The sequence below is a fragment of the Columba livia genome, chromosome 11 (assembly GCF_036013475.1).
Source record: "Columba livia isolate bColLiv1 breed racing homer chromosome 11, bColLiv1.pat.W.v2, whole genome shotgun sequence".
NCBI lineage: Eukaryota > Metazoa > Chordata > Aves > Columbiformes > Columbidae > Columba > Columba livia.
In genome coordinates this window covers 12,695,088-12,714,132 of record NC_088612.1, presented here as the reverse complement: position 1 = coordinate 12,714,132, position 19,045 = coordinate 12,695,088, and the positions used below count along the sequence as shown (strand labels likewise).

Here is a 19,045-nt window from a genome sequence, read left to right as displayed (position 1 = left end):
CACATCCTACTAAAAGGTAAAGAAAATCAGTGAGTGTCAAATAATGACACACTGCGATAAGAGGGAGCTTCAGTAAAATCAAAACCTTGCAGGACCTTGGGTCTGAAAAACGGATAACAAAGTTCTCTTGGACATTCATGTTTACCTGGGGAGAGGGAGGGAAGTACAAAACACATTCATTTGAGCAGCTTGGAAGAATCCTGCAGTCTTCTGCTATTTTTTTTTTTTTCCTCTCTTCTGAATGATGGTATGTGAAGAGCTAAGGGAGGATAATGGTGCAATTCCGCTGTGCGCAGGGGGGTTCCTCAGCTCCCTCGGCTGCTGTCTGCATACCTGTGGGGAGGATGTTGCTGGGAAGGGGGACAAACCGTTGCTCCACCCTTCACGAGGGTCCGTAAGAAAGGAGGAACTGTACTCATGGGTTAAAGATTTGCCCCAAGTGAAAGGATGAAGATTTGCTGCTCAGATCCACTTCAGCAGATCCCCAGACTCAGATCATGCACATCTGTCCTGTTCTGCTTCATCGAGGCTTCCTCTGGGTCTCAGCCCCGGTAGCTGCAGGGTTCACCGTCGTCCTTACCAGAAAAGTCACCTTGCAAAGCCTGAGTGACATTATCTAATGTCCCAGCACACCCACCAGCACCCTTTGTGCCCTGAGTGCCCCATACCGAGCTCTGGCTGAGGGTTTGCTGGTGGCTTCTGATAGAGCGTGTGATTTAAAAACTTCCCAGGTCACCTTTGCAGTATCTCAAATGCAATTGATGGGGAATCCAGGGACACATTTTAAAGTAAATTACATGGAACAAATAAACCAATCTGCTTCTAAAGTGCTCTTGTGCCTTTGAAGACACTGACTATGTGCTGGGTTTTTTAAGGGTATTTTTATTCATTCTAATTGAGTAGGCTTAAAAAAAATAAAAAGGCAGTAACAAAAAAATACCCTGTGATGTAGGTGTCTGCTTAATAGATGCCTGGTTTTAATCTCAGCCACAAGGGTCGGAATGTTGCCATTCCTCCCTCACAAGAGGCTCTGCTGTCCGCAGGGTCCGGCTCTCGGTGGCCGCAGTGACGGCTGCCCTGGGGTGCAGGGTCAGGCACTCGGCCCAGAGCAAGCACGGGAATGTCTCTTCAGAGCCACTTGTGCAGTTGTCCCCGCGCCAGCCAGGGGGACGGGCAGCCCACCCAAGCATCCTTGTGCTCAGGGCCACCTCTGCTGCTCTTTGTCTTCCTCCTTCTAAATGTGACCATGGTCTTGTCCTCCTCGCTCTGCAGAGAGGTCCCACCGCTCGGGGGTATGTCTGTCATCGGTGTCCCCGGGGATCAGGCAGAATCTGCAGCAATTGCTTTGCACCATGGGCCCGGTTCCAAGCGTGGGTTAGCGATCGTTACCGATGTGCCTGTGTGCCGTCACATCACCTGGCAGGACACATTTGTCTACCTCAAGCGTGATCCTGTCATCATATTTGTCAGCCTAACGAGAACAGGCAGTGCTGAGCCCCCGCTGGCTGTGCGGATGTCGTGCCAGCTGTGGGCTGGCAGATGGGGCCGGCTCGGCCACAACCGCTTCTCTGGCTGAGGCAGAGGTTACCTGAGCTGTCACTGGGCCTGCCAGGACAAAGTTAATGTGCCAGCACTTCTGGAGCGTGTTTGAGCTGGCTCAGGGAGTTTAGGCTGTATCAGCACTTCTGGGCTACGTGCTTACAGCGTGGTTTGTCCTGTGTCAGACACCTCTGGGCTGAAAAGTGATTAAAACACTTAAAAGAGGGTCTCTAGTGTAGTTCATCTCTGGCCGTTGTGTTGCAGGCTGGTTTTATTTCTGTTCTTGAAGCTGGGTGAGGTTTAGAGATGATGTTTTCTGCTGTGTAGGTCTGGCTTTGGCCATGTTTTTTGTTTCTTTGTTTTCCTTTGGCAGTTCCAGGTTTGGAGCATCCTTCCTGGGAGCAGCGCGGGCTGGGCACAGAGCGAGGGAAGGCTGGGCGGTTCTCTAGGCAAGACAAAGAACCAGGAGGGTCTGTAGACCCTGAGTGGTAAGTGGCTCCTGGGGGAGAGGAGGCATCTTGCTTGTCACGTCAAGGTTCCTGTCAGATTTACCTCTGAAAGATGCGGACGTTCCTCTGTTGGTTTCAAATGCATTTAATTTTAATGTACTTAGAGAGCTTCTGCCTGTAGGCTCTGGCAGAGATGATGTTCTGCCCTGTGGCTCCCAGGTTTTTTGTGCCGGTTGACTTTCCTAATTGACAGTGTTCACTCTGCACTGATACAGCAAGTCATCAACTGTGTAACGAGTGTTACGGGGGAGGGAAAATAGGCGAGAGGATTCTGGCTCTACCTTGATACAAAACACTTACCCAGGAATGTGCTTATCTGGTGTCTTCCCATTCCAGGCATGAGATACTTTTGAATTTCTATTGGAATAGAGATGCCCAGAAGGGTTTAAAAATGCTGCAGATGGACTTTATTTGGCTGCAAGAAGGTATGGTGCCACCCATGCCAGCTGGCTTGCTACATCAGGACAAAATATGTGACTGTCTTCACTGTCCCCAGATCCTGGGACTGTGCTCCAGGGGGGCAGGAGAAGCCATGGACACCACAAACAGTCCCGAGCTGGACAGTAAGGCAGAGCTTCAACTTCTGAGCTGGGTCTACGTTTGATGTGTGGTATTGTGGTGTCACAGGAAGCTCAGATTAGTGAAAGCCTGGCTGTGTGGGTGCTTTCCCAGATTAATAGCTCATGAAAAGGTCTGCATGGTTTGAAGTCCTTTAAGCATTACCTAATATGAATATCAGACAAACGCAGAGGTGGCAGGTGTTCTGACTGCCACCAGCATCCAGAATGGCCCAACAGGAGCCCAGTACCGCTGGGCAGCAGCATTGATGTAGGATGAAGAACTCCAGCTGTATGGTGTGTTCTGTACCCATGGCCAAAGGGGGTGGTGAAGAGAAATTTCATCTCTGAGTATTTGTGTGGCTCTTCTTCAAAGCTTCCTGTGCTTGCTATGGAAGTGTTGTATGGCACAAAGACAAAGAAGTGGGGAGTAAGGGGAAAAATACATTATTTTAAAAGTAGCAAGTGACTTTAGAACTTATGTCAGAATGAGGATTTCCATAAATAAGTAATTGAGGGAAAGAAGAACTTCTGAATAATTTCTTTTGAACAATTTCTTCCCCAAAGGGCTGTCGGGCATTGGAACAGGCTGCCCAGGGCAGTGGTGGAGTCACCATCCCTGGAGGGGTTGAGCAGATGGAAATGAGGTTCTCAGGGACTTGGGGCAGTGCCAGGGGTGGGGGAACAGTTGGACTCGATGATCTTGAGGGGTTTTTCCAACCAAAATGATTCTGTGATTCTATGTTGTATAGACTGGGAAACAGAAATAAGCAATTTATTATAATTCCTTTTAAATAAGCAAACCACCCGGATTCTGTAATCTGCTTTGCAACCTGACGAGCAGCAGATGGCTCCGTGCTCTTCGCAAGCACCCATCCACTCCATACCAAGGAATAACTGCGTCATGTTGTTCAACAAGCCGCAGAAAATAATATTTTAATCCAACCTTACTTCCCCCTTCTTCCTCCCACCCCCCTGTGGTTTGTTGTTCTCTCGGTAGCTTGCCATACCGCATTTCGTCCTGCTCTGATTGGAAACACAAGACGTGGCTTTGTTACAAGCTCGATGGCTTCCCCCTACACTTAACATACCGTACAAATTGTTTGCTCAACTTTGGCATCTTGCCTCAGAGGAATTTTTGTCATTCGAAGGTTTTAAATCAGCTATTTGAGCCACTCACGATGGTAAATAATAGGCTATTAGTTTATAAGAGACACGCTCACTGGCATTCAAACCTCTCGGAGGGATCACGCTGTCTCGGAAACCCTGTAATGCCTATGGAACCAAGCGCTGTGAAAGAGAAACCCCAAAACACTGCCCTGGGAAAATTCATTTATAGAAAATAAGTGAAATGAATAGACGTTTTTAGCCACATGTTCCTCATTTTCGTTTTATTGCTTTAACATGTCTTCACTGGAACACGTTACCGTGGGGCTGCGGTGCCAGCTGTACACCTGGCTCGAGTGGAGCGCGGAGCTGGGCCTTTCATCTCTGCTGCTTTCTGTTATGGTTGGAACCCGGGATTGGCCCCAGATCAGACAAAGGGTGAGCTGAAAACCATCCTCGGAGCTGCTTTCTAGAGGAAGCCTTATGGGGTTGTGGTGGGGGGTTGGGGTTTGGGGTTTTTTTAGTTTTGGAGCTCTTGTGTCAAGTTTATATGCTGGCAAAGGCAGGAAACCATTGTGTACAATATGGCAAACAGAGCGAGCAGACAGCCAGGCCAAAGGGCTATAAATTATTATTTTAATTTCTTGGTTTATGGTTTCTCATTGACTCCAGATCAATAGGAAAAAGGTGCATTGAGCCACTTCTTTTAATTAAAGGGCTGCTGTGATTAGGCTTCAGTGAGGGATGGAGACAAGTGTGAAAAAGATGTGCCTGGAAGCAGCTGCTGGCTCCCAGTGCAGGGTGTACTGGCTCCCAGTGCGGGAGGTGCTGGTTCCCAGTGCAGGAGGTGCTGGTTTTCCCTTTGCCGGGTTAGTTGCTTGTGTTTTCTGGAGCTGCAGCCCAACTGTGGTACAGACGCTCCCCCCAGTTTCCTCCCAGCCTGTTCTGTGTTTCCATTCTCACATCCTAAGCCAGGGGACCTTGTTTCCCGTTGAACAAAAAAGCAGCGTTTTTTGGTGGAATCTTCTGCTTATTTCAAAACAATTCCAATTTCATTTTGCCATATACTCAGGACACTTTCCCTGTGGTGCTGAGAAATCATTAGCATTTTGCACCTAACAGGTGCAGGGAGATTTTTCTTTCCGAAGGATTTCCAGAGCGAATTGCACATCTGTAACAAAGCTTGTATTTTTCTGCTCATCGCCCTCAGACATGACCATAATTAAATGCAGATATTAAAACTGAAGCCTAGTTTATGTTCCATAATTCTTAGGAGAATGACCCATCCTATGATACTTGTTTGAAGTCTTCGTTAACCTTTAATCATTTGATGCTGAGTCTGGCTTTGATTTTGCTGCAGGAAAAAAAAAAAAAAGTGTATTTTGCAAAATCTTCAGAGAGGAAATATGCCAATCCTGCGGCATTTCTCATTGTGCTGGGAATGTAACGTTTGAAATCTCTTAGGTGATAAAGCCTGTGGAATGAAGGCTTTTTCTGTTTCCATACTCGGGCTCTGCCTCTTCTAAGGCCGGTATCCAGCACCGGAATCATAACTTTGATGCTGCTGGAGCTGGTACATGTGATGGAGCCCGGGACAGCTCGATGCAGGTCTCAAATGCAGAATTTCCTCAATACTAAGCTATGCTGAGGAGATACTTGAGGAAACACAGGTGTTCAGAAAAGCAGAACTAGAAATGTGAACTCTTCAGCACATTCCGTGATAAAATCAGAGCCGAGAGCTCTCAGCAACATGCCTGTTTGGTTTTGCCATGCGGGAGGTGGTGGTGACCTGGGCTGAGCCCTCAGATAAGGCAGTGAGGTGCAGAGTCCCCCTGCCTGCTCCCACTGCATGCCCAGGGCGGGGACTCATCACGTGAAAAATCCACTTTGCACGGCGGGTTTGGCTCCGTGCCGGGGAGCCGGGCGGCCCGTCGGAGGTGGAATCCTGGGCTGTTGTTCTGATGCTTGTACAAGGTGGGTGAGGAGCTGGGAGCCAGGGTCAGACCAGCCGGGCTGCACCCACCTCCTGAGCAGCCCAGGGTTTCCAGCACTCCCCACCTCCTGAACTCTTCATCACCGTGCCAGTGGTTGCTTCTCACCGCAATTCCTTCCCTATAACTCTCGCAGCTGTTTCCTTCTCCAAAGAATGAGAAACAAACCCCCTGAGCTCCAGCCAAAACCTAATAACTGCTGGTAAGTGGCTTGTCAGCAGGGCCGGGGACAGGCGATGGTGCAAGTGAAACGGTGGCTCGTGGAGCGACAGACGTGCTGGAAACCTCGTCCCCTCCTCATGCAAGAGGCTGAACCCAGCTGTGCTGTGGAGCAGGTAAAGCTGCCAAGGGGAGCATGGGGGGGCGTGGGACCCCTGGACCGTGGTGAAGTGCTGGGGTCCAGGTGTTGCCCAGAGGTTTGGCCATGGGGTGTGCAGCTGGCGGACAGATCAAAGGGATTGAACATCCCCAGAACGTTTTCTTCCTGCCATGTACATGAATACTTGGCCAGTTCACTTGCAGTTTGGACAGAACAGAGAGCGGTATTGAGAGCAGGGGAGGGAAAAACAGCATTCTGGACTTGACTGGGGGAATTCAGGCTTAGGAGCTGGTCCATCCTTTCCTGCTGGTGCTGGTTGAACCTCAGTGGGACACCTTTCAGCCCTGGCTTACAAACGCTGTCATGGGCTTGCTCTGGCCCTTGAGCACTTTCCTGGAACCCTGGTGAGCGCTGGGCATGTGCCCAAGAGTGTGCGGGGTCAGATCTACAGTCCCGTAAGGCTCCTCAAAGCCATCTTAAGCTCTCGCGCTTTGAAAGTGTTTACTCACTCCGTGTGAAGGATCTGCCTGGGCAGTCCTGGCTTCCCTGTCGCGAAGGATTTCTGCAGGGTGAGCGGAGGAGCTGGGGGGGACACTGGGCTCTTTGGACTCGCTGCAGGCAGGTTTCGGTTTGCTCTCCAAATCTCTCTTTGCTTCAGCTTTCTGTCTGTGCGCTGATGATAAAAGCGCTGCTGTGTCTCTCCAGGGACTGGGGAGGATAAACACAGCGGAGATTTGTGAAACATCCAATGTAATAGAAATTGGGACTGGCTAATGCTGAGAGAGCTCTCTGCTGACGTCTCTAAGCACCACGCTGCCCTTTTCATATATTCTCTTATTAGCTTTCTTTTGCTTCCCTGAATGAACTGGGTGGAGAGATTCTCACGTTAACAGGAGGCTTGGGTAAGAGCCTCTCTCACTTTGCAGCATCCTGCGCTGGTGGGCCTGGAGTTGCCAGTGGTCTGCTGGGGTTGAACACATAATTCTGAAGATCCTTGTGCTCCCTGTTCCCCCTTGGCTTGTCCCCTGGGGAGGGGGTGCAGGGGCTGCGGGTGGCACTGTCACCTGCAGATGGTGCCAGCGCCATGGCCCAGAGCAGGCTGGCTGCTCCGACAGCTCTGCCCAGCGGCACACAGCTAATCCGGAGATAATACCGGGAAGGAACGGGAAATTGAGAGGAAATCTGTAGCAACAGTGTTCTGCAGTTCAGGGAAAGCTGTTAGAAAACCTGCTGCTTTAGGTGACTGAGAATATTGCCTTGAAGCAGCAGAGGCATTGAAAGCAAGACTAAGGTGTGGAAAAGGTCCTCCACTTTTATAAAAAAAAAATAATCCTTGATAGCTTCTTCATTCTTCTGCATGGTATCTGCTCTAGCACCAGTTTGGTCTGGTCCTGGAGCCTGTTGGTGCAGTGCAAGGTGATGGATGTGAGGGAAGCAGCAAGGTCTGCACATCAGCTGCACGGTGCAGGGGTGTCCAAGGGAGCTGCACATCAGCTGCACGCCAGCTCGCTCACCTGCCCTGCCTGGTGTTTCGGCTGTGACATGAGCATCTCCCCTGGTTCTGAATACCTTTGAAGATGTTTTCATTCATCTTTCAGTCTGAGAGTGTTTAACACAGTTTTAAAAAAAACCCTAAGGATAGTCAGGCAGGCTATTGAATTATTCTTTCATTGAGAAAACAGGGCTGTCTGGAGAGCAGCAGTGTATCTGCCATGGCTCATAGCTATCACAAGGCTGAAAAACTTGATCTCTTAATTTCCAAAGATGTCAGACTGACTGTTTGTTTCCCTGTTAAAAACACTTTTAGTTGATAAGAATTCGGGGTCAACTGCAGGTTCTAACAAAAGACATCCCCAGTCCCTCCTGCTAGAGGATGTCTGCTTCCAGCACAAGCCTGGCCTAAGAGCTCTGTTCATACTGGAACCAGTGGACGTGCCCAGCCAAGCACAGTCTTTCATGGAAGCCCAGGCTGTGCAGAGCTGGGATGAATCTTCCTCTTCTGAAAGAGGTGAAACCTCTTGCAGTGTCCCCAAGACCAGGACCTCTTCACACTGATGCCCAGGAGCAACATCCTCAGAGGATGCTGGGACCGAATGGCTGCTGCATGTGGCACTGGGTGAGCTGGTTGTGGGTAGTGCCAAAACAGCCTCTGTAGACTTGGCTTTCTTAGTCCAAACCCGCTTGCTGGCAGTGCTCTGCCATGCCCCGTGTGCCCACCATGCCGATCCCTCCGCTGGATCCTCACTGTTCTGGCCACGGGTGACAGGGTGCTGGACACAGCGATTGACTCTCCACTGGCTTTGCAACAGCTTTTGGATGGTATTTATTTTTGGTGGCCAACCCAGCTGGCTGCTGAATGGGGCAGTGCGGATGGCATTTTCCTTTTCAAGTTCGTTTTCTGTGGAGACTAGTTTCTTTGTAGGTGATAACTTTACAGGAGAGACTAATGACCACATGTTGATGAAATACTGCTGGGAGCACATCTGGAGCTGCCCTGCGTCTGCGGGTAACAGCTGGTGAGCAAAGGCAGCAGAGGGAGCTGCCCCAGCAGAAGTGGAAGAGGTTGACCCCTTTTCTCTCTGACAGGCCTGTTAGCTTTTTAGGATCAAAGCTTTTCACATTTGGTCCCTGTACTTGAAGAAGCTCAAGTGTTTCCACTGCAGACATTAGTGATTCTGGCTCTGCTCCCTGCCACCCATCCCCAGATCCACTTTGCAAGCTTTCTCCTTGAAACTGTAGTTTACAAAAATAAAACCTAGATTAAAGCCAGTACAGCTGCCCTGAGGTTTGAATCAGTGCTGGTATGATGTGTTGCCAAAGAGAGAATTACTCAGGAGTGTGGATTAGAGCTGTTTGTCTCCAGGAAGACCTGGTCTTCAAAGCCAGGGAATTTTCCCAGCTATAGCTGGTGTATCTTCAGCTAGGAGGCTCTGGTGCTCTTCTCCACGGGTACCAGGCTGTCAGCTATCTCGTTTTTATCTCAACTTCTTCATCTCCTTTCCTTCTGTCTGGTTCAGTATTCTCCCATGCTCCTACTTGGGCCAGAATTTGCTCAGCAGAACTGCCCTGCAGCCTTCCCGCTGCTGCCTCTCACCAGCTGTAAAAACTTCAATACTTTGAAAAATATTTTTCTTCCTGTTGGGAGAGAGGTTAGGTTTTTGTGTTGTTGTTTGCTTGTTCTAAACAACCCACGCTCCTGCAGCACTGCTGAGGGTCCAATACTCAAGGAAGGGTTAGAAACTCTGGTCGTTGGCAGCTGCTGGGGCTGGGGAAGGGATGCTGAGCGCTTCAGGAGGCATCTGGGCAGCGCTGGTGCTGCACAGCAGCAGCGTCAGCAGTGCAGGGGCTCGTGTGAACCCCTGTCCCCTGCACCAGGCACTGGGGAGGCCAAACCTTGAATCTGGGTGTCAGTTTTGGGCCCCTCATGCCAAGAAAGCCCATGAGGTGCTGGAGCGAGTTGAGAGAAGGGAACGGAGCTGGGGAAGGGGCTGGAGCACAAGTGTGATGGGAGCGGCTGAAGGACCTGGGGGGTTCAGCTGGAGAACAGGAGCTGAGGGGAGACCTTCTGATCTCTGAACTGCCTGAAAGGAGCTTGGAGCCAGGGGGGGTCGGGCTCTGCTCCCCAGGAACAAGTGCCAGGACAAGAGGAAACAGCCTCAAGTTGCTCCAGGGGAGGTTGAGGTTGGATCTGGGGAACAATTTCTTCCCCAAAGGGCTGTCGGGCATTGGAACAGGCTGCCCAGGGCAGTGGTGGAGTCACCATCCCTGGAGGGGTTGAACAGACGGAGATGAGGTTCTCAGGGACATGGGGCAGTGCCAGGGGTGGGGGAACAGTTGGACTCAATGAAACTGAAGGGCTTTTCCAACCAAAATGATACTATGATCCATTGAATTTTGCAGGTTTGCAGGTGCTCATCACTGACCTGGGTGCTCAGTTTTCATGCTCAGCTCCTGGGGCTCAAGCTGAAACCCTGCCTGGAGGCTTGGAGTTCTGCTTTGGACTGAAGCTCATTGTTGGCGTCCAGTGCTGGGGCACCCGTAGGGCAGAAGTGAAGGCTGGACTTCTGACTGCAGCTTAGGCTGGACTTCTGACTGCAGGTGAGACCAGATGCCAGTAGCAGGAGGACTCAAGGTCCTCAGAGTGGGCTGGTGGGAATGGTGCAGAGGAAGGGCTTGGGGACTCTCCAGTGTGTTTTCGGAGAAGAAATGATTGAGGCGGCGGTGGATGTTTTGATGGATTCAGGCTTTATTTATTAATGTTCCATTTTTGGCTTGTTTGTCCCTCTCCTTAACAAGGTCATGGCTGTAAAACAGAAATAGCATCCATGATGGATCTCAATCTTGCCTATTAAATCCCTTTTAAAAATGCAGTCTGGATCTTTAAAAGAAACTCCAGCCTGGCCCAAGGGAAGGGTGAGCCACCAGATTCCCCACTGAACGGAGCATTTCTTCCAACAAATGGGGACCTGCTTCCTTATGTGTCAAGACCCCAGGATGCTTTAATTTCTGTGTCAGTGCTAATTGATTGGAAGCAACAATTTTGCCAGACAAAGCTGTAAATTAGTTTCAAATGGGGGAAACAGGCCACCCACTGCCCAAATATCATATTGCAGTAACAACATTAAACATAGAGCAAACCATAACCCAGGGAAGGAAAACCCAAGTGAAACCAGATTTCCACTCATTCCCTTTCCCCAGGAAAGTGGAACCAGATGGTTTGTGGCTTTGATAATAAGAGAGACTGATTCTTTCAGATACAGCTTAAACTAAGTATCACACAAAGGGATGGGCTGAGAAGCAAAACCTCACAGGCATGAATTCTGCCTCTGGAGACCATCGGCATGTGAAACCCTCCCAATAAAAACATTACAGAAAATTGTCTTCCTAATTGCAGCTGAGCCCTTCTCGCTTGGACGGCCCCTCTCGTTGCCTCGTGTGAAATACCAGCGCCGCTCCCACAAGCTTCAGCCGCAAATGCAAATCCCTCCTCGCATTTCATGGGTGCCCGCCCTGCCTGGGAGCGTTTGCAGTGTCTGAGCATCAGGGCTGGCGTTGGGGAGAGGTTGACGATGCTCCCCAAGGCAGCTCTCCCATAACCAGTGCCCGCACCCAACCTCTGCAGCCGCATTTTTGGGCCGATGAAGGGATGGTCAGGGCACACAGAGCTGTGAAGCTCCCAGGTTGGGCTGCACCTCGGTGGTGGAGCTGGGCTGACTCATTATCTCAGCTAATTGGAGCTTTGCAGCCCCAGAGCCATTTCCTGCAGGGTTGCCTGGGTCTGCGTTCGCAGCCCTGGCTGCGGGGGGGTTGTGGGGGTTTAACTGCAAGCGCTTCACTCTCATGGAAACTCACGTGTTCTCGGTTTGCCCGTGTTAAAGGATCAGCTTTGTCAGTCTTCTGGTTGTGTGACTCTCAGGAAACAACTGCCAGGTCCTTCTAGAGACCAGGTGGGCTGAGTTGAGCATCCACACACCAAAACCCTTATCTGATCCAGTTCTGGTGTCTTGACATTCAGGAGGTAAAATTTCTTCTGGGTAAAGATCTGGTTTGTCTTAGCGTCCCCTTGTGAAGCAGAAGGAAGGAGCCCATTGTGGTCTTTCTATCATGCCAAAGACATCCCTGCCTGTGTTGCCCTGCCTGCTTTGTCCATATGTCCTTCCCTAACACACACTGGCAGCAGCAAATGCTGCCATGGGTGAGGAAAGTCCCTCCAGGGACATGAAAGTGTGAGACCTGCTTCCAAGTTCAGTGTAATTATGTAATTATCCATGCGTTCCTGTAGCATCTAGTGCTCTGTTCCTGGGGCAGCACATTGATGTGCTGGGGACAGACGAAAAGCCTGGTCTCTGCCCTAATAAAGCTGGTGGCAATTCCTTGTGACTTCCATGGAGTTTGGCTCTGGGCACAGAAAACCTTGTCTCCACTGGGAAGCCCTTTCTCCAGGCTGGTGCTTCCTGACTGTGCAGCGACCCAAGGGAAAAACTTTCTGCTTTCTTCCCATTGTTTGGTTTTCAAATATTACTTTTCTTTGGGCCAACTGTCCCCACAGCTGCCTGGGGACCTGGCTTAGTGGGGCTGTTCCCTGTGCTGGAGGGGTGCAGGTACGTGCTGGAGCAGAGACAGGGAGCTCCTTTCAGCAGCTTTGCAAGGTCTACAGGCTGCCTGGTGATGGGTTCAGGGAAGCTGTGTGTACTTTGTGCTTGGATAAGGACTTTGAAAAACCATCCACAAATAATTGCAATTTCCTCTTCACCTTGTGGTAAGGCTAGATCCGAGCCTGAGAAACCACTGTTACTTGCTGTAATGATACACAAAACAGAAATCTCCACCTAACCCCGTACAAAATGCTGCGCAATCACTTCTAAATCACTGTGGGTTGCTTTAGCCACAGATGCAAAGTCTGACATCCAAATGCACAACAGAAGGTGGGTAGGAAGTGCTATGCAGACCTACATATGTGTGTGTGCTGATCCCTCCTGGTTGCAGAGGGGTTTTTCTGTCTCTTGTTCACCCAGTGTAGTCAGGGAGAAGGGGAGTTTATTTGTGCATGGATCTGCTGGGCTTTCTGCCGTGCAGTGAGGTGCTGAGCGATGGGCAAGGCGGGAGGAGGGCTGGCTGAGCAGCTCCTTGGAGGGATGGATGGGGTGCTGGAGCCTGGTTTCTGCCCCTGACTCTGCTCGTGCTGCTCTGTGGTGTCACTTGGGTCCCGTGTGGGTCACAGGCAGGACATGGGCCCTGCGGCCCTGGAGCTGTCTCTCACTGCATGTGGGCAGCTTCGAGCAGCAGTGGCTGGAGCACAAGTGATGCTCTGGCTGTCGCACCTCCTGCATCTCGCACCTCCTGCATCTCGGCCTCTGTGCTACAGCCAGGTCATGGAAAGAGCCGCGTATGAGTGTGTGTGTGTCCTCATGGCAGCTGGGGCTGGGCCTGACAGGCAGCAAAGCTGTTTCCCTGTTCCTTTGGCAAAGCGCTTGTGAAACACAGGATGACACAGCCGTGGAGACGGGTAGGAAATTCCCATCACAACGGGAGAACACCCTGTGGTCCTTGAACTTGTGAGGACTAGCAGCTATCATTATGCATGCAGCATCTTCCCCTGGGTGCCTACAGAATTACAATGCTGGGTTCTCCCAGGCTAATCACTGTTTTGAACAACAAGATTGATTGCTTTCTCTTTTAATTATTTGCAGATCACTGAGACTTTGCAAAATGCTCTAGGTGACATAAACCGCAGTTTAGTGTGTTAGCATTTGCCCATCCTGGGGATTTTTCAAGCTTAGCCACCAGCAGGGCTGTGGGAAAGGAGGAAGCAAACATCTCTGTCCTCTAATGACCTGCCTGCATGCATGCATTATCCATGCATTATCCATGCATTATCGTCTGTCTGCCTTAATGGGAAGCTTTGGGGAGCAGACTGGGTGTCTCGTCCCTGTCCCAGATCCCTTTCTGATTACTGTGGATGAATCCAAGCACTTAACAGCTTTTGGCTGCTAATTTGCAGCTCCAAACCCGTTGGTGGCAAATTAGATTGTGCCGTTTGTGTGACAACCTGGATTCAGGCTATTCCGCACCTCCAGCACCATGTGCCTGAGGTTTGGGGCTCTTGGCTCATCCCTGCTTCCCCTGTGTCTCTGTTGGAGGGTCACTCGTCTTCCTTCATCTCTGCTGACCTGGAAATTGTTTCTGCGAGTGCTTTGTACATGAGTTGTCTGGCAGCAGCTCTGCCTGGGAGTCTTTGTGGCGTGCTATTTAAACCTCACAGATCTCTGCCTTCTTAAAAGGTCACAATATCTGCATAGACTTTTACAGCTAAAGCTGCTGGAGGGCTGGGGAAGATATTGTGCTTGTCGAGTCACATTCGGCGGAGAGCAGCTATTCCTGTCATCACACAGAAATAGCTTTTCTCATTCTGGGGAGGATGCTTTGCTCTCGGGCTCCTTCGCCTGCCATGGGGTACAGAGACGTCGAGTCAAAGCGCAGGGCTCATCAGAGGCTTCAAAGTCATGGCAACGTGATCTCCTTCAGAGCTCCTGCTCAACAGCACGGTGGTTATTCAACTGACCCCGTCTCGCCCAGCATCTCACCTCCATTTTCTGGCGCTAAAGGCTCAGGAAGGGGCTGTGTGGGGACTCAGCTGTTCCTGGAGTGGCCCCAGCTCTGTCCAAGGCTGGGTAGGAGGATGCTGAGTACCACCTTGTCCACTTGATGGATGATTTTTTGTGCTGAAGAAAGAAATTAGCTGTAGGTAAATGCATGTCTGCTATATATTTCCAGTTAAAGCACAGCTTGGTGCTGACTAGGTCTAGAAGTTACATCAAGAAAGGGAAAAAAAGTAAATAAGCAGTATTTTTTTTTTCCTCTCGTCCTTTCGACAGATGGAGCCGTGCTGATTAGATTATCTGATCTCTTTCTAAAGAACAAATTGTTGATGGGAAGCTATCTTTGTGGGCTCATAGCGCTGACTCCGCTCCGGGATGACGCTGTGTTTGTTCCCCGCACGTTCTGGGCACCGTCCCCGCACCCGTGTCGGCAGCAGCCTGGTGACGGGCTGGCTGCGGCTGTGTGCCGGAGTGAGGGCTGAGTGAGGGTTTTCTTAAATGAAATCACTTCCTTGGAGTAATTACATCAGCTAATTAGGGACCTAATTGGCTAATTAGAGCGAAGTGACAGATTCTTTGCTGTGCGGGGAAGGAACACTGTGTAACGGCAGGAAATCTGCAATGCTCCTCGCTGCCAGCACCGAGGTGGTGGGGACCAGGGCTGGAGCAGGTGCTGGGTGACGCTGTCAGCCCGGGCTACCCTTCATCTTCCTTGGCAACCTTGTCTGGAGGCACACAAGCTCCAGGAGCTGCCCTTGCAAGCAGGCAGCCTGCTCTGCCCGCTGGGGCTGGGGAACGTGGGCAGAAGCTGTGAGGTGGGTGCAGAAGGTGACCAGGGGCAGAGGGACATCAGGTGTGTTGTTGGAGGCAGTGGCTGGAGCATGGCTCGCTTCAGCCCACCTCGGTCCACTGGGCTCGGCTTTGCTGGTCTGTCTCCTAGGCAGAAAGTTTTGGGAAGGACTGAAGGGAAAGGATGGATTTTACTTTCATCACTTTTTTGTTTGCTGCAGACAGATGGAGGCACGAGCGCTGCCCGGTCTGTGGTGTGGTTTGGCCGTGTCTTTGGGAAGCCCTTGGATGTGGTTTGGTTGTGGAGGGCCAGGGTGGGAGCTGCAGACCTGGATGCTGTTCTCTGCCCTGGCACTGGTTTGGTGTGGCCTCGAGCACATTTCTCCACAACCCTAGGCCACTTTTTCTGCTCTTTTGCCAGCCTTGCCTTATAAGCCATCTTCTTGGAGCAGAAACGTGTCTGTGTGTATCCACAGCAGAGCTTTGATCTTGTTTGGAGCCACGTACACCCCATCTCAAAATGACTTGGGCATCTAAATGCTGCCTTGCTATTTCTGTGAGCATCCAAAGCTGACATTGAAGTTCTTGTTCATGTGTGATCTAGCAACTAAAGGCCGATAAAGCCTGGCTGGTGTGTGTTTCTGTCAGTGGGGTCCCTGGGTACTGCGATGCCTATTACCTGTTACTTCTACTACATCCGAGTCCTTCATGTGTTGAATAGCTTGTGTCTGTCTCCATCTTGGGATGCACAGATTAGGTGTTTCTCAGTCCTCATATCCAGGGACCGTAGTTCAATAAGATCTAAAGAGGGCCAGGGCAACCTGCAGGGGCAGCTTCTGGGCAAGCAGAAGGTGGTGGGTACCTTCCTACCAACCACGGGTGGCAGCACGCACCCATGCAGGCAGAGGTTGGACATGGCAGCCTGAGATGCCTCCAGGTTGCACTTTGCATGAAAAATTATACATGACCAAGGCCAGAGACTGACCCAGCTGTGCGGGGAGAGTGGGGAGCCCTGGCCCCAGCCTGCACCCCAGTGCCTGTTCAGCCTGGCAGGACCCAGTGCTCAGGGTGGGTCCCTCTGCTCAATGCAGCAGATTTTGTGTGTGTATGTTCTTCTCCTTGGCATTGCCTGCAGAGTGTGTTGTGGGTCCTGCCTGGCTCTGCCTTCGCCGTGGGGTGAATGCGGGCAGGAGGCTGCGGTGGAGCCCCGTGTGCTGCGGCAGCAGCAGCTGCCATCCCTTGGTGTCTCCTGCCCTGTGTTGTGGTGGGAATCACAAGAGCGTGGTTGGTACCCAAGCATCCTCTCTGTGTGACGGGCACCTTCCCACACTCTCCTCTGACAGCACTGAGAATTTTCAGGTTGTGTGGTACCACCCCGTGCCTTTCCGCATCAATGCATTCTTTCATCTTAAGGCTCTAAGCAAGCCAAAATCATGGCCCAGCAAAGCCAGAGGTGCTCCCAAAGTCCATCTTTCCATCCCTCTCGTTTCCTAGATCTGTCCTGAGCTGTGTTGGTGCCCATTCTCGCTGAGCAGAGGGGAGCCCGCCCGGGGAGCAGGATTGCAAATGGGGGTCTGCTGCTTTCTGGAAGCCCAAAGCCCCAGGCAAGCTTGGTTACAGTGACTAAATTTCATGCGAAAACACTGCAAAGTGGAATTTCTCACGATCTTCCTCTGATGATAAAACCAGCAGGCTGAGTTTGCTCACAAACCAGCCCCTGTGCACCCCGTGACGGATATAACCTGAGATTGCAGTTTGGACTGAGGGCCAAAACCAAGAGAATTTTGTATGGGTTTAAGTTTATTGTGAAACATTTCACCAGGTTCTAACGTATAGTTACTTGTTCTGGTAACTGCTTATTCGGTATTTAAATTACAGCAAAGGATACTCCCTCTGACGCTGTAACACTGGCTGCAATCTTCCTCTTGCTTTATATATTTACCGCGTAGCAAGGCCATGGCCCTCGGGGGAAAAGTTCAACCTGCTCTGAGATGTTTTTGCAGCTGGAAGAAAAAGGCCTTGTAACGCTTCAGGATAAATTGCTTTCAAAGTATTTTTGTAGCGCATAAAATAATATTTTATATATATAGAACAAAACGGGCAAGGAAAGGATGTTAAATTCCTCCAGTAAATTGCTCAGGGAATTTTTGTTCAACTCTTGTTTCTACTGGAGGAAAAATCTGACCGTGATCACGGTGTTAAGTGTCAAGTAAATGCCTCAACCGAGAGCCAGGGCGACAATGGTCAGATCTGGGTGCAGCATCCCTGGGGCAGATGATGCCCCCTCCACATGGTACAGCCCTTGTACCCCTGCGGATGGATGGGGGAGGTTCCCTTTATCTTCACAGGATGATGGGAATTAGCTCCGGAACCAGCATCTTCCTGGTAGAACATCTTTTGAATGAAAAAAAAATCGTTCTTAAAAGTTGTTTTTAACACAATTTGGGTTTCCTGGGGAGTTTGCTCCGCTAACCTAGGAGAATGCGGTGCTCCTGAGCAAGCCTTTTTTTTATCTGTCTTGCTTGAAATATAACTTTGGTTTCTAAAGTAAAACAACAAAAAAAATCAGTTTCAAATCGATGTTTTGACTTGAAATGTCATTTTGTTTTTAATTGAAGAACCAGAGTGAAATGACATTTTAAGTCAAAATGTTAATGTTTTGTTTAGACATCTCCCATGGGAATTTAAATGTTTCATCAGAGCTGACATTTACCAGTGAAAGAATCCCAAAACCTGGGGTTTTCTCCCAAGAGGGGTGGGGAGGTTTTTCAGGCGGGGTGTTTGAATGATGTGGATGCTGTGCTGGTTAGTGAGGGTGTGCAGGGCTGTCCCTGGGTTTCCATCAACCAACCCGCTCCAGCTGCTCCTCCAAGCAGAGGAGGAGGGGACGAAGGCTCCCTCGGCAGGGGAGAGTGGGTCACTGGGCTAATGCCATGCTATTAAGCTGCTGCATCTCAATGAAATCCTCTGGCACTTGAAATAAGGAGCTCTGCTAATTCAGTGTGGTTTATATGCCCTTGCTTCGTTGGAGAGATGCCGCCTTTCCTGCACTCATCAGGCTGAGCAGTCCACCCAAAAACCTGGGGTTTCACTAATTCTATTCCAAGGAAATGCTCAATTAGTGCAAAGTGAAGGTTTGCGTTGCTGGAGAGCCCCATCGGCAGAAGCACCTACTTGCGCAGCGGCACGATGCTCCTCCGGCCGGGCTGCAGCTGGATGTTGTGGCCATTTCCAGGGAGAAAGGAACAGAAAATCAGATGCAGCAAAGATGATTTCTCACCCGCATCACTGAAGTCATGTCAGTGGTAACGTTTCTGAATCTTGTCACTCTCCTGTGGCACAAGGGCACAATTTGCTCTTGCTCCGGAGATTCCAGTTTGGAGCTAACAAATGCTGGTAGTGCAGAAAAGCACCATTTCCCACGCACGCTTCCCAGCCTTGCCCCGGCTGCGCTGGTACCTGGCCCTGGGTGTTTCCCAGCACGGTGTGAGCGTCGTTGCCCTCTGCTCTTCCCAAAACACAGGTTTCCCACTTTTCCTGGTTTTGTTTCGTGACACTAAAATCTCTGCACTGCCACAGAGTTCTGCGAGCAATCCCTGCTGCTACAGACACATCAATCCACACCGCGATCTGAGGAGATAGTACGGTACTTTGTCGTCATTGTTTAGTTTTGAGGTGTTTACAAATACCAAAATTATCTTTAATTTTCACTGAAAACCAACCAAACACCATCTCCCATGCACAGAAAGCCCTGCCGTGCTTGGGTGCTGTGCCACCGTGTGGCGTGTCCTCGCTGCCAGCAGGACCAAAACCCCGCAGGGGCCAGGCAAGGGAGGCATTGGGCTTGTCACTGTGCTGGGTGGCTTGTCAGGCTGCTCTGCTTGTGTGTTTGCATTGCATGGGGTTTTCTCTCCCCCTTCCCCATGCCCTCTTGGGGAAGCTCAGAGGAAGGTGTCAGTGTGACAGTGCCAGGCGAGCGCGTGGCCCTGGAAGCAGTGCAGGGTGTGCTGAGCAGAGGGTGAAGCCGAGCAGTTGGTCCTTTTGGCGATAGCACACGTCCCTTTGTGTCACTTGAAGGTCCCTGCGAGCGGGCGCTGGCTGGGGCTGCCGGCATGCGGCCGTCACCTCGCGTTAG

At 50.7% G+C, this 19,045-nt stretch overlaps 1 long non-coding RNA gene across 1 annotated transcript in view; it reads left to right on the top strand.

Annotated features, from left to right (window-relative positions):
* The first annotated feature begins 4,220 nt into the window (after positions 1-4,220).
* LOC110365219 (uncharacterized) overlaps positions 4,221-19,045 on the top strand; it is a 64,093-nt gene continuing 49,268 nt past the window's right edge. The window contains exons 1-3 of the long non-coding RNA XR_010475450.1: positions 4,221-5,686; positions 5,840-6,038; positions 9,923-10,120. This is a non-coding gene — a long non-coding RNA (uncharacterized LOC110365219). The remainder of the gene's footprint in view (positions 5,687-5,839; positions 6,039-9,922; positions 10,121-19,045) is intronic.